Genomic DNA, 14,470 nt, shown 5'->3' on the forward strand with positions numbered 1-14,470 from the left:
ATACTTTTGTGATGTTTTTATTTGAATCAATACGAGCTTGAAAAACAGTTTTTGCCATTTGTTCAGCATTATAACGGCAGCCCTGAGTCTATAACCCAACCAACCACAAGATATACAAAAATGCATTATTAAAAGAAAAAAAAGAACAAAATAAGCAGACATCAATCAGGCACATAATGATTGAAATGATAAAATGCTATGTAATAAAGTACAGTAAATATCATATACTTACAATACACATAATATTACAAGACAAAGGGGAGGCAAAGCAGATATATGAAAAATAAACAATAAATAAACCTGAATTCACAAAAATAATATTACAACAGAACATAACAGATATAATTACATACCACAAGACTAAATAAGTAACAATAACGAAAAGAGATATGACACACATACAATGTTAAATGACCAACACACCTTCAATGTAAACCCAGCACCATTCTCTGGTTCTTGGACAAAAACTCAACTGCACAAACTATATAATCTACAACAATTAGTAATTGATAGTCCCACCTCTTCTGGATCAGTGTCTTGTTTTGACATTGATGCTGGCAGCGTCAATACATCATCAATAAGTCTGTACTGCTCAACAACACTAGCTCGTCGTGTTAATTCATCACCAGTAGCTACCTAATTTACAGTATTACTAGTAAAGACACTACAACTTACATAACAACTTAAATTTTACTTTAAACTTTAAGCTACCGTTGGAAGGTCGTCATCCATACCTCACTGTACATCACTCATCTGATACTGAACCAGTCGGCCATTTTTGTTAGTCTCCGTATCACGTGATGGGAATCACGTGACATCAGTAATTACAAGTTTGAAGCATCTACACTCTCAGTGATACACGTCAATATGACTCAACTCCCTTTTTCAGCTCTCACCAAATCCGGGTCAGGTGTACAAGTAAGTGATACAAATCGTGGCACTGATTTGGCTGCTTTTATTTGAATGTCCGTGTGTTTTGATTATGTACTATACCCCCAATCCATCAATGTGATAGTGGTCATCTTATATGTGGAAACTGTCGTCCTAAACTACAAGCATTCTGCATGTCGTGGACCCCTTGGTGGTGTCCGTAATTTAGCAATGGATAAAAGTGGCAGAGACTGTTTTTATTTCCTTGTAAATATGTCAATTCTGGATGTACTTTACGATTATTACATAAAGACAAACGAACTCATGAAAGAAACATGTGAATTTCGTCCATATTCATGCCCTTGTCCAGTACTACATGTCGTTGGCAAGGTAGTTAGATGAAGTCTTGGACCATTTATTAAATGCTCATAAAACTATAAAACTACTCTAATGGTGGAGGACATAGTCTTCCTGGCAACTGCTATCAATCTACCTGGTGCTGTGGACTGGGTTATGATGCAAGTTGTTTTTGAACATCATTTTATGTTAGTATTAGAGAAACAAGAGAGACACGATGGAAATAACAATTCTTGCAGTTGTTCAAATTATAGGCCACTGAAAAACAAGCTGGAACAATTTCGTTACAAACTAGAACTAGTAGATTCTCGTCATGGACGGGAAACTAGGCATGGGAAGCTAAACCAAAGGAGTATTCATGATGGTATATCACAAGTTTATATCAGGAAATGGACTGTCTTAATTTTTGAACCAGCTATGGCACAACATTTTGGAGAGGAATGGTAACTATAGCATTAATGTAACTATTGGTCTGTATGTTATTAAATGTTATGTGATGTCTTGGGGAAAAAAAAGTGATAATTGTTCTTTGAGACTATATTTTTCTATTCTTTCTTGATCTGAGGTAACATCTGAACTTGTTCATATCAGTTAAAAATTAAATTGCATAAAAGAGCTGCTTTCCGTCATGATCTTATGTGACATGTCATCAGAAGGTGGACCAAAATAATGAGGTGGTGGTGTATCATGAGGGTGTGGTCCCTGGGTGGATGTGGACCTCCAGGTGGACCATGGTACCAATCCCTTTCTAAAGGTGGGGGCGATAATGACCATCATTAGGAGGGCAGTGGGTGCTGAAGGGGAGAGCTTGAAGTAGGTACCCCTATGATTCCCACGATGTAAAATTTTGAGCAGTATCAAGGTCTACAATTCTCCATAACACTGAGCCTGTTATAAAGCATATGCTAATTGAGGATTATGTAGTGTAATTGCTAGCTTCTTGAGGATTATGTGAATACCCATTTCATTTGTTTCATTAACAACTCGTACATTTGTTCTGGAGGTAGCTAGCAACAGCTTTAGTTATAGCTTGTCTGAGCAGCTTCAGGAGGTACTGGATACCATGAAGAGGTGGTTCCACAGGACCTTGATTTCCAACAGAATGTTCTAAAAACTTTCACACCAGGTGTCATTCATAGCACTCTCAATTCTAAAGGACGGCCAATTTCATTCACGACCTACAAATTACGACAAGCATTTAGAGCTGTCCTCAGATCTTCATATTCACAAATCCAAAACCACGTGTTTTTTCCCAGTAAACAGGATCCTGAATGAGTTTTAAAACTTACAACAGGACCTACCTATGACAACATAAATTTATCATTTCATACAAACTGGCGTTTTCTATTACCTCTGAAAGAACGGCTCTAGAGTGTTTCTTCAGTTGTTTCAAAAAGGCAATATTAGCTACAAAGATTGATCTCATAGTTTTTTCCCCCTCTTTCCCTTTTTTTTCTCCGATGTGGATCAGTATTAGGTTCACAAGAACGAGTGGAGGAGGAGACGATCGACGTAATCGAAAGACATTCTTTACTAACCAAAACACGTGGTTAAAGTTTGCGCATGCCATAACAACAACAACACAATATAAATTTATGAACAAAACATAATATAAAATTTGTTTGCAATGATATATCTTTAAAATTCCTTTAAACAGTAAGTTTGGCACTGAATCCACTTCAAATTCTACATTAACATGCGAGTCTAACAACTATTATATCATATAAGATATTATACCTGAGATACTTGGTTAAGAAGGAGATGATGACTGTTCTGAATGGTGGTGATGAGAAACTCAATGAATATAACACTGGAGATTTTGGACGTAATTGAAGAAATTCCATTTGAAGGTAAACGTCGTCCCTTTTGGTCTTTTACCCTAATTTTCTTTACAATTCGTCCATGAGATTGAGACTTTAAAACAAAGACATCACAATTATCTATAATGCATATTAACTTAATTCAGTTGAGGATCGATAGTATCCTTCAGTCAATAATGCATTAAACTCTGTTTCAAATGTTTCCCAAACCTATGACAATAATTAATAGTAGGGCATTCACATTATTTATAATACCCTCAGTTTGATAGTGGTGTTATCTTAGAGCTATAACTAATCCTTCAATATCAAAGTCCATGATTCCATGCAAGTACTACTCCACCATGTATACCACTCTCAATGAGATAAGGAGCATACGCCTCATTTAATCCAATAGACTCCACCCATTTAATATAACATGTTCATTAGTCCACATTAAGACATCTCTATGAGTACAATATTACAAATATTTGTCATTTTCTGTACCATTAGTAAGAGAGAGATTGTTTGACGTCCTACTTTTCTAACTCCTACATAGACATAGGCCATATACAGATATATTTATGAAAAGCATTATACCTTCTGATTATGGTCCAATTCTTTAAAACACTAATTCCATATTGGTAAGCTATTTCTAGAGTAGAATCTAACATTTTAATTCCAGTACGCAAATCTTTCTTTGTTAAATGTTCCAACTCGAGAATCAATTAAACAAAAACACGAAATATTTCATACAAAATCAAATCAATTAAAGTTGGAATACTTAATCAGTTACATAGGAATATTGTGGCAGTCCTAGACTAGGTAACCAATAGCAACTAATCCAATTATTAATCAATGTTCACCAAAAATGGTTGTCTCACTGAAAAACATACCTCCTTGTTATTATTAATCAAAGAAAATAACGTGATCCCCGCCAAATTGGATGAGTGTTATTGAAATAATTTCTGTTGAGATAACTTTAATTTAAGTCGATGCATTGAGTTAGTGAGTAACCCAAATTTTGCCTAAGGTTCTACTTCATTAAAGGGACTAAGGATCAACCTTGATATATCTTGTATAATTATTACAACTTACTTCCAATTAATGAGACCAGAATTAACACTATCTTTTTAGAGGCAGATATATACCAAGATGGTACACCTACCCAGGATTCTCCACCAAGCTATCACAAATCTCCTCGGCCATTCTGAGAATGGAGTACCTTTACTAATAAGCAGTTTTTACAAAGCTCAGGTCCTACATAAGACACCATGTCGTCATTATGAAATAATCATCAACAAATTTGTTTTTGTTTCTTCTTCTGGAAAGTTATTTGGGTCTAAAAAGACAGACACTTCTGACAGATCTAATGAAAGATCGGGGCTCAAGAGTAACTGGTGATAAAGATCCTAGTAATGAAGAGTGGTTAATTAAATTAACAAAAATTTTTAAAATAAACTACCTTCAAGAGGTACCAGGAGGTGCACTATCGTTGTATCAGCTGGTAACTTTTTCCAAAGACCTGCAGCACCATTTCCCATATCTATATACTTTTCGACGAAATACTTCTTTAATACCACTTGAGCCCCAATTCCTTTAGCTTTAATCTTTGACTTACTGAGAAAAAATGATTTCAGAACACATTAAAAATACCTTGTTATATTGTATGTCTTGGATCGTAATTTCACTCTTATATCGTGATGGAGGCGAGAGCGACCCCGGCTTAATTAAGAATATCTTTATTTAAACCTAATAATAGTCACTTACGGGAGGAGCAGCCTCTTCCAATTGGAGGAGTAACTCGTGCGTGGTGGGGGGGGGGGGGGGGGGGGGGGTGGGGGGGGGGGGGGGGGGGGGGGTGGGGGGGGGTCTACCAGGAGGTCTACCGAGGTCAATTAAATCCTCTTGCCTTATATGTATTTCTTCATCCATATTTCTTAATATTATTTTATTAATCATCTAATTAATCATTCCTTACAATAACTTACTCTAATTCTTGATCTAGTGCTGACACTTGACCTTCTACAATTGACATTAATTAACGGACCCAGCTCCTGGTGCAGATACCATCCCAAGCATCTTTCTATCGATAACAGATATATCGCTAGCCAAAGATCTGATCCGTGGATTTCCTCCAATTTGGCTTGATAAGATCGTTACTTTCTTGAAGAACGTTCCACTTGACCTTTAACTTGATCCAGTTTGGGACGAGCAAATTGTATAATTCAGTTTTTAATTTCAGATATTTTTGTTGTAGTGGCATATTTTCTTGTTGAGAAATGAGATTAGTTGAGATTGTAAGGAGGCAACTTGTTCTGGAGTTACAATCATTCTAGAATTTTTCTATAAATAAAACATTTTATTAAACAATCTTCTATACCCTGTATCCATTAACACTTTCTTTTCAGCACAAATGTGGTTTTTAATCTCTTGATTTGATTCTTTAAACATTCGTTCTTACAGTATTGCATGTAGCCGTTCAATGTGTTTGTTCATTAACAAGTTTCTTTCTCTGAGCCTAACACACACCCATACATACAATATAATATAATCTAGATTAATATTATATCCTCACTGACACTAAGGGTCCTTGACATTTGGTTTGAAGTAGTGCTTCTAACGCCAAGATTCTATTACTCAAACTGCCACGTTGTTTTCTGCCCATTATAAGACAACAATAGATGGCAGCCAAATTTCTCTAGACTAAAATAATATTAACCCTTTGCAAACTGACCTCAGTAAGTTGTAAGAGAATGCTTCTAAGTTGTTCTTCACTTATAGATCTTGCTTGTAATACAGCACTTCCTTTTGCTTGAGTTCAGCTTGAGAGCATGGATAGTATCTTGTTGCTATGGTAACAACAATTGATACAAGGTAAATATGATAGTGGCATACATTTCTGTAACTGTGTTTCCAAGAGAGAAATTGATCACTGAGTGGTGTTTATTTGTAGATTGAGCATTTGGGAAGTCATCTTGACAGAAGCAGTTGCATTTGTAATTGAGAAATAGATTCTTGTTGACTTGAATTCTATGTGTTCACATACTGCTAACCACAGACACCTTGTCCACAAACACACCTACTTGGTGTAACTTGTCAAGTTCCGTTCTTGTTAAGTGTAATCTCTCAGAGCAGCTTCTAGTTCATCTTCTGTTTCTTGTACAACGATCTGTTAATTCATCTCGAAGTTGTAAAACCTACACTTGTATATAAATAAAGTACATTACTAGAACAAAACTCTTCTAATTCAGCAGATTTTCTCATCCAATGAAAACTGCATGTCAGAAATGGCTTGGTCTTTTTCTTGTAATAAGCTCAATTGTTCTTGAGTGAACCCAATAGGCATCATTAATTGGCACTCATACGGAATGAATTTCTTTGAGCTATGAGACGTTCATTCGTCGTATTTCATCTTGTAATGATTTGATCTAAAAAATACAAATCGACAAGATAAACTATTTTATTTCCATTACCTCTTGATTAGCAAGGGCTAAACTTTCATCCCAAGAATGGCATTCTCTCTCATTAGCACTTCTTAATCGTTCACGAAACCTATTATATTAGTTATTTAGTGTATAAAAATGTAAATACCTTTCATCTAATGCCTTGTGATGATCGAAAACAGACTTTTTAGAATGCTTCACTACTTCAACTTCTGATGACACACCAGTATTAGCTGTCTGTCGTTTTAAAACAGTCACACGTAGAGATTTCTCATGACGTGATCAAAGACATTCTAAATGTTCCAAAGTAACTTCATATTAGCTCATTCTGCTGCCTTAATTCTTGAAACTTCTTCCTCTTTAGTAATAACTGTCTCTTTAGCAGTTGCTAGTTTCACGAGCTAACGAAGCTATTTCAGCCAGCTATTGGCCATTTTGTATCTCATTCTACATGTCCATTTGTAAGTGATTCCATGCTTCTTGACTTCTTCTAACATTACGTGGAAGTTTTTCTTGATCTTGTATACACAATAAACATGATAACTAAAACCAAAAACAAAGGAACACATACTTCTCTTGAGGTAAAGAGAGCTGTAATTGTCTCATTAATACACCATTATCAGCTTCAAGTTGAGATAAACGAGCATTTGTCTCTTGATAAGCCTCTTGAAGTTTCTCCGCAATTATCCATCAATTTTCACGTTCATACAGACAATACATATTAATATATTATATTGTTATAATACTTACCTCTAACATTGAAATCATGAGCTGTTCCAGACGAGAGTTTTCTTCCTCTGGACTGGACTGGCTTCATCAATAGTTGGTAACACCTCACACATTGATGTCCACTTATATAATTACAATACTAACAAAACAATCATATTAAAATATGATATTTATTGTATCGGATATACCACTTCATTAGTGACATATCAAAATATACTCATATCAAGCTATTAACAGTTGTCATTTTAAAAGAATCGTTCTTACTTTAAAAAGTCAACACTAACGTCTTTGTTCAAGTACTAGTAGAAGGTAGTAATGATTGAAGAAGAGAACTGCTTTCACTGCCCACTTCCTTCACAATAAATTGATTAGTGTAGGTGGCTTGAACACATAATGTTTGTATCACGTGATCTTGTTATAACTATAAATGGCTACCAGTGGAGGATGGAGGTGGTGATCGAAGGTCATTGAGAAAGAGAGAGTCTCCCAGTTGGCGTAAAAATACATTCCAAATTAGTAAAATGAAGATTCAGAAGAATCTAGGTATTTTTTCAATATATCACACTGCTTAACTTTTATTGTTAGTGATGAACGCCTACAAAATGACCATCCATCCACCTGACCGGTCATGGATTTAACTACATCCTCAGTTGTACACCATCTCAACCTAATGAAGGTCCTCATCGTAAATATTATTCGGCTTGACCATTTAGTCTTGATATTACTGGTGGGACGTGCTGTCCAATAAATCGTATTCCAGTACGTACTTATCCTTCCTCATCAGTTCATGTGATTCATGGAGATACCTTTTTTTACAAGATGGGATGAGAGTACGTGTTAGAAGAGGTGATATCCATATTGATGATCCTGAATCACCTAATGAGGCTCACGCATAGCTCATCTACTAACGAACCCAATGTGATAGTTGTTGATAGCGGATCAGATAGTGGAAGAAGAGACAAACAGTACAGTATTTTGATGAAGTTTATTTGTTCTATGTTTATTAAGCAATGATGTCATTGTTGTAAATGAAACTCCTGTACATCTGTGATGATGATGATAATAATGAACCCTATCAAGTTAAGTGTTAATACTACATGGATGTATTAATAATATATGATTATAGTCAGATATACATTGGTACAACTACTTAACAGTACATTTATAAGAGACCCCCCCCCCCCCCCCCCGCCAAGAAGATCGAGCAGAAGATCTGAAAGGTAACCACCCTTTTATTCCTATTGTTCATCTTTGTCTGTAGTTATAATAAGTGAAAATATGGATCACACTAGCAACAAGTATTCGTGGCTGGACACCAGCTGATGCTAGAAGATTTTTAATGATAACTGTACCCTCAACATGCTCACTCGCGATCAATGAGTCATCGACTGCTAGAACGTCACAATGGCTCAATTTACATCCTACTTTAATTATCAGTGCGTATTATGGGAGTCCTGCTGGTCTTCTATGCGGAGCAGTATTGGTTCGTATGAGGTTAATATATTGTAATAATATAATAATATATATAATACATTTGTTTGGTAGGATTTATTAGAATTAGCAGAAACAGCTAGGACCAGGTCGTCCACAAGGGCTAACTGATGAGAGTGAGTTGATGAGGTGACATTATTATGATTTCTCTCCAGTAAATAGCATCTTTACCTGTTAAACCCTTATCATAAAAGATTTACATGCTGAATCCTACAAGTTAAGGTGAATACCACTGTTGTCATGACGATTATCTCTGTTTATTGTGTAGTTGTGTGGTATCTGTATGACAGAGTATTGACCCAAAAAATGGGACATTAAAGTGTTACCTTGTTCTCATGAGGTTTCATTGTCCATGTATAGATCCATGGCCTAAGGCAAGTTACTTATAATGTATATTATGATATCTTGGAATTATTATAGGAACAAAAGACTGTCCAATTTGTGTACTACAGTGACCCTACTACTGACTAGAATAAATTAACGTTATAACCAATATGGTCTAAAACAACAACTCACTCTAAATGTATATAGTAAAGAATATCATACTTAAACTAACATTAGCATGTATTTCTTCCTGGTGTCATACTTACTGAAATACTTAAAGAATCATTATACAATACAATGTCATCTAGACTGTTTTGCTGAGTACAAAATTAACATCCATCTAACCGAATGCTAAACCAAGTTCTCCAGGTTCAATGGTTTATTAACCGAGAATAGATGTACCAAAGTACGTACTCTTCTGTTGTTGTCATAATGTGAGTTCAGTCCTGAACTTACTAGATCGTCGAGAAAAATCGACATTTTTTGTTTGTTATGGCATTTGTTTCATCCAATGACACAACTAGTTCATCATTAAAATAAAGTGGCAAACTCCTCTCAGATCATCAATCACATTGGTAGCCCCCCCCCCCCCCCCCCCCCCCCCCCATATATAGATATGTGTGTGAACGCCCCCCCCCCCCCCCCCCCCCCCCCCCCCCCCCCCCCCCCCCCCCCCCCCCCCCCCCCCCCCCCCCCCCCCCCCCCCCCCCCCCCCCCCCCCCCCGCCCCCCCCCCCCCCCCCCCCCCCCCCCCCCCCCCCCACCCCCCCCCCCCCCCCCCCCCCCCCCCCCCCCCCCCCCCCCCCCCCCCCCCCCCCCCCCCCCCCCCCCCCCCCCCCCCCCCCCCCAGGATGTACCCCCCCCCCCCCCCCCCCCCCTACAATCCCCCCCCCCCCCCCCCCCCCCCCCCCCCCCCCCCCCCCCCCCCCCCCCCCCCCCCCCCCCCCCCCCCCCCCCCCCCCCCCCTCCCCCCCCCCCCCCCCCCCCCCCCCCCCCCCCCCCCCGCCCCCCCCCCCCCCCCCCCCCCCCCCCCCCCCCCCCCCCCCCCCCCCCCCCCCCCCCCCCCCCCCCCCCCCGCCCCCCCCCCCCCCCCCCCCCCCCCCCCCACCCCCCCCCCCCCCCCCCCCCCCCCCCCCCCCCTCCCCCCCCCCCACCCCCCCCCCCCCCCCCCACCCCCCCCCCCCCCCCCCCCCCCCCCCCCCCCCCCCCCCCCCCCCCCCCCCCCCCCCCCCCCCCCCCCGACCCCCCCCCCCCCCCCCCCCCCCCCCCCCCCCCCCCCCCCCCCCCCCCCCCCCCCCCCCCCCCCCCCCCCCCCCCCCCCCCCCCCCCCCACCCCCCCCCCCCCCCCTGAACAGATCACCCATCCCTATTGCAAAAGGACTATATAAATGTGTGTCGGAACTCCCCCTCACCCTGGTCGTTTGCAACCTTGAAGCAACAAGGCAAAAACCATTGGTCGATCGGGAAAACCATTCTAAGAAAAAAGGGCATTCTAAAACTACAGAGGAGGACCAGTTGAATACAATTTGAGTAAAACATTGGATTTGATAAAAAAGTGAGCTGGTTTTTTCATACAATCGATAGCTAACGTCTTAACTAATGCAGTGTGAGGCTGCTCTGATATCTATTCTAATTCTTGAGATAAAACAGCTCAATATTTGCTGTTTTGTTCTTAATACTCGCACTCCCTTCTCACATTGCATATGAAAGTGTTTCTTTTTGAGTTGCTTCAATTGAGTTTTCTGAGCCTGCACTTCAGATAAGCTATCTTGAAGCTGTTCTTCAACTGGTTCAACCTCTTATGGAGAGAATGTAAGACATCAAGCCAAATGATCTTGCTGATGATCTGTGCAATGGTGTGTAATCTACGTCGTAACACTCTACAGGTACAACTGATGATAAAAATGGACCATGCTACCATTTCCTTTGGACAATGGTCTCTGTGTTGATTAATTCTGCAACGTTTCATTGTATCACACCAACCATTTGGACATTTAAGAGGATACTCCAAACATGCTGTATCCTAGATGTGTATCAAGGGTACCCTCAGGGACATGTCTTGACAATGAGGACAGGCAGTCCAGCAAATGTAACAATTTGCCCTGCAAATGTGCATTTAAATGTTGTCTCTCCATTGTTGCTACCACAATTTGTGGACAAGCTATTACTGTAAAAGAGCAACCTGCTTTAGATTGTAAATGATCACGAATTTCACGAACACTCCAGACCATAAAATCCTTTGATATGATTTTTACAATAAACTAATCATTTCTCTCATTTGTCGTTCAGCCTTTTGATCTCTAAACACATGAAAATCCAGGTAACTTACACATTGGACAAGGTTATCTTCATTCAACGACACCAACATTTTGGACACACACTCCTCACAAGCATTTCATACCACAGCAAGCTGTTAAAATAGGATCATTTAACAGCTCCGTACAAAGTCCACAACTAAAGTCTGCGGGAATATCATTAGAATCAAGAAAAGGTATTTCTCGAGGAACTGTAGCCATCCTTATCAGCACTAATATGTGATGTGGGCAGATCCTTATTGGCATTTTTTAATAATAAAGTTATGAATATTATTCATCATATTGTTCCCAATGTTTCATAGAGTTTCTAATCTTCATTATCTTTTAGTAATGACCAACTAGGCTCTTCCTATAGATACATCATTATGACATTATCACATACATTATGTACATGTACTTGAGATCTCTTGGGCTGTTTTGCTGTAACTATTTTGTGTTCTTTTAACATGTCCAAAAAAACGACCCTTGTCAATTGAAGAAAGCACTACCATTAACATGATAACACAATATTACAATCATATTAATAACACCTTTAGATCTCTTCCTTCTGATGAACCAACTTCTCAAGTTGAGCTTGTAAAATCTTTCTGTTGTTTATCAACAACCATTAAATAATTGAACTACTATAATAATAATATTATTATTATTTATTGGAATAATATCAAATACAATTCTATCTTACCTCCACGAGTTGCTAGTCTTTTTTAATCGTCTCTCGTATTCCCACATACTTGGTTCTGGTGGGAAATGACAAAGACAAACTGCATCCATACTAGAAGCTAAGATGGCCTCCTACAATATTATAAAACATATTAAAATAACTGAGGTTACGTCTTCATCACTTGAGCTCTCGTCATGTGGTAAGTGTCGCTTTCTTGACTGATTGCTACCCTTCTTAAATGGAGGCTATAAAAATATAAAATAAAATGAAGTATATCTTATCTATGTACCTCTTTACTAAGTAATCGAGTCATAAACTGTAGCCATTTCTCCATTGGTAGATGTTATCTCCACTGGCCATATTTACAAGACCTAAAATACAGCTTCTTTTTTGACTCCTCTTTAAGAGAGTTTACAACACGGGGTTTACTTCCTTAAACGTCATTTAATTTTGGCGGTTTCCAAACTTTACAATAAAGATGTTGTCGGTCTCCAATAAAGAAAACTGCTCTGAGAGAAAACTGACTTACCCAAGCAAGCTGTATCACCACAAAAATATCTAGCTTCTCCTCCTCGTCATCATGAAGAATATCAATATTTAACATTAGTTCAAAATATATTAATAATGGTGTTGTTAAAGATGATAGAACTGGTGTTGGTACAAAATCCATCTTTGGAGCCCAAATGAGGTAATTATTAATCATGTGTTGTTCTAACTATATTATTGTTATTTTAATTAGATTTAGTTTACGTGATCACTTTCCTTTACTTACTACAAAACGTGTTTATTGGAAAGGTGTGGCTGAGGAACTACTTTGGTTTATATCAGGTAGTACTAATGGTAAAACATTAGCAGAGAAAATGTCCATATATGGGATGCTAAAACGGCTCTAGAGAATTCTTAGATCAACGAGGACTATCACATAGAGAAGAAGGTAAATGATGAATACTTGATGTTACATTATCTACTACATTAGGTGATCTTGGACCAGTATATGGATTTCAATGGCGTCATTTTGGAGCACAATATCATGATATGCATAATGATTATAGTGGTCAGGGTATAGATCAATTAGCTCAAGTAATACATACCATTAAAACAAATCCATCTTGTCGAAGAATTATCATGTCAGCTTGGAATCCAGTAGATTTATCTCAAATGGCATTACTCCTTGTCATGCTTTTGTTCAATTTTATGTCAGTGCTGGTGAATTGTCTTGTCAACTTTACCAAAGATCAGGAGACATGGGTATTAGATGCTTCATCTTATGTGTTAATCTTTCTATTAATTACAGGGTTTAGGAGTCCCTTTTAATATAGCAAGTTTACTCTCTTTAAACATACATGATTGCACATGTTTGTAACCTCAAGGTAATGGGCTATAATAACCAGCTAAATAATAATGTATTTTGTAGCCTGGAGATTTTGTCCATACTTTGGGTGATGCTCATATTTATTTGAATCATATTGAGCCTCTTCATGAACAGGTATCTTTGTTTATAATAATATATCATGTTTTATTTTAAAATATAGCTATCACGTCAAACCACGCCCCTTTCCAACACTTACTATTAAGCGACAAGTCACTGATGTGGATGACTTCAAATTGAAGACTTTTTACTTGAAAATTACAAACCACATTCAAAAATTGCAATGGCACTTGCTGTTGAATTACCAAAATTAGAAATATTGCTGACATATATTCCATCATGTTTATGATTAGGAACACACTTCTAATTCAATAAAAATTGCTACAAACAAAAAAAGACTTATTTAAATGTTTGTTTCACTATACAAAATAAATTCATTTCACAAGTCCTTAATTTCATCTGTTTCAGCACAATCTCTGTAGGCTGTACCATCTGCAGACTTTCCCTCTTATTAGCTCCTAATTAAAAATCAGGAAAATCTCATTAATTTTTGTAATAAAGGGGCAAATTACTTTTGATATTAACAGCTGCACACTCTGTATGTCCTTCAATATAGCAGCTAATAGAGCAGTAATACCATGTTTATCTGGCCAACTATAACCAAAATAATGATGTCATAAAATACTTCACTCACATCAATCTCTGCTCCTTTTGTTAGAAGGTATTTAATGACCTCAACTTGTCCATAATCAGCAGCATAATGAAGAAGGTTACGGCCATTAAGTAATTCAGCATTGACATCAAATCCAGCCTACAAACAATGACACATTTTAAGTCAATTTCATTTACAATTACCTTTTCACAGCTCTTCTTGACAGCATCTAAGTCTCCATTCTTAACTCCCCAAAGCAATTCATCAGCATTATTTCTGAAATTAGAATACTAATACAAAACAAGATGTGATCACGTGAACTATCACCCACACCCCAAATTAAATTTTAATAATCTTATTAAAAATAATTATTTATCATAATTATTTACATATTATTATATTATTCAATTCAATTCTAATATATATCATAATATTTCCCATCTGTTTTGTAGTTCCAAATA

At 38.2% G+C, this 14,470-nt stretch overlaps 2 pseudogenes; both read left to right on the forward strand.

Moving 5' to 3' along the window:
- The first annotated feature begins 963 nt into the window (after positions 1–963).
- Positions 964–2,044, forward strand: LOC121392150 (annotated as a pseudogene).
- Positions 2,045–12,111: 10,067 nt separating this feature from the next.
- Positions 12,112–13,706, forward strand: LOC121392151 (annotated as a pseudogene).
- Positions 13,707–14,470: the final 764 nt, after the last annotated feature.

This window comes from Gigantopelta aegis, unplaced genomic scaffold, assembly GCF_016097555.1.
Source record: "Gigantopelta aegis isolate Gae_Host unplaced genomic scaffold, Gae_host_genome ctg3416_pilon_pilon, whole genome shotgun sequence".
Lineage (NCBI taxonomy): Eukaryota > Metazoa > Mollusca > Gastropoda > Neomphalida > Peltospiridae > Gigantopelta > Gigantopelta aegis.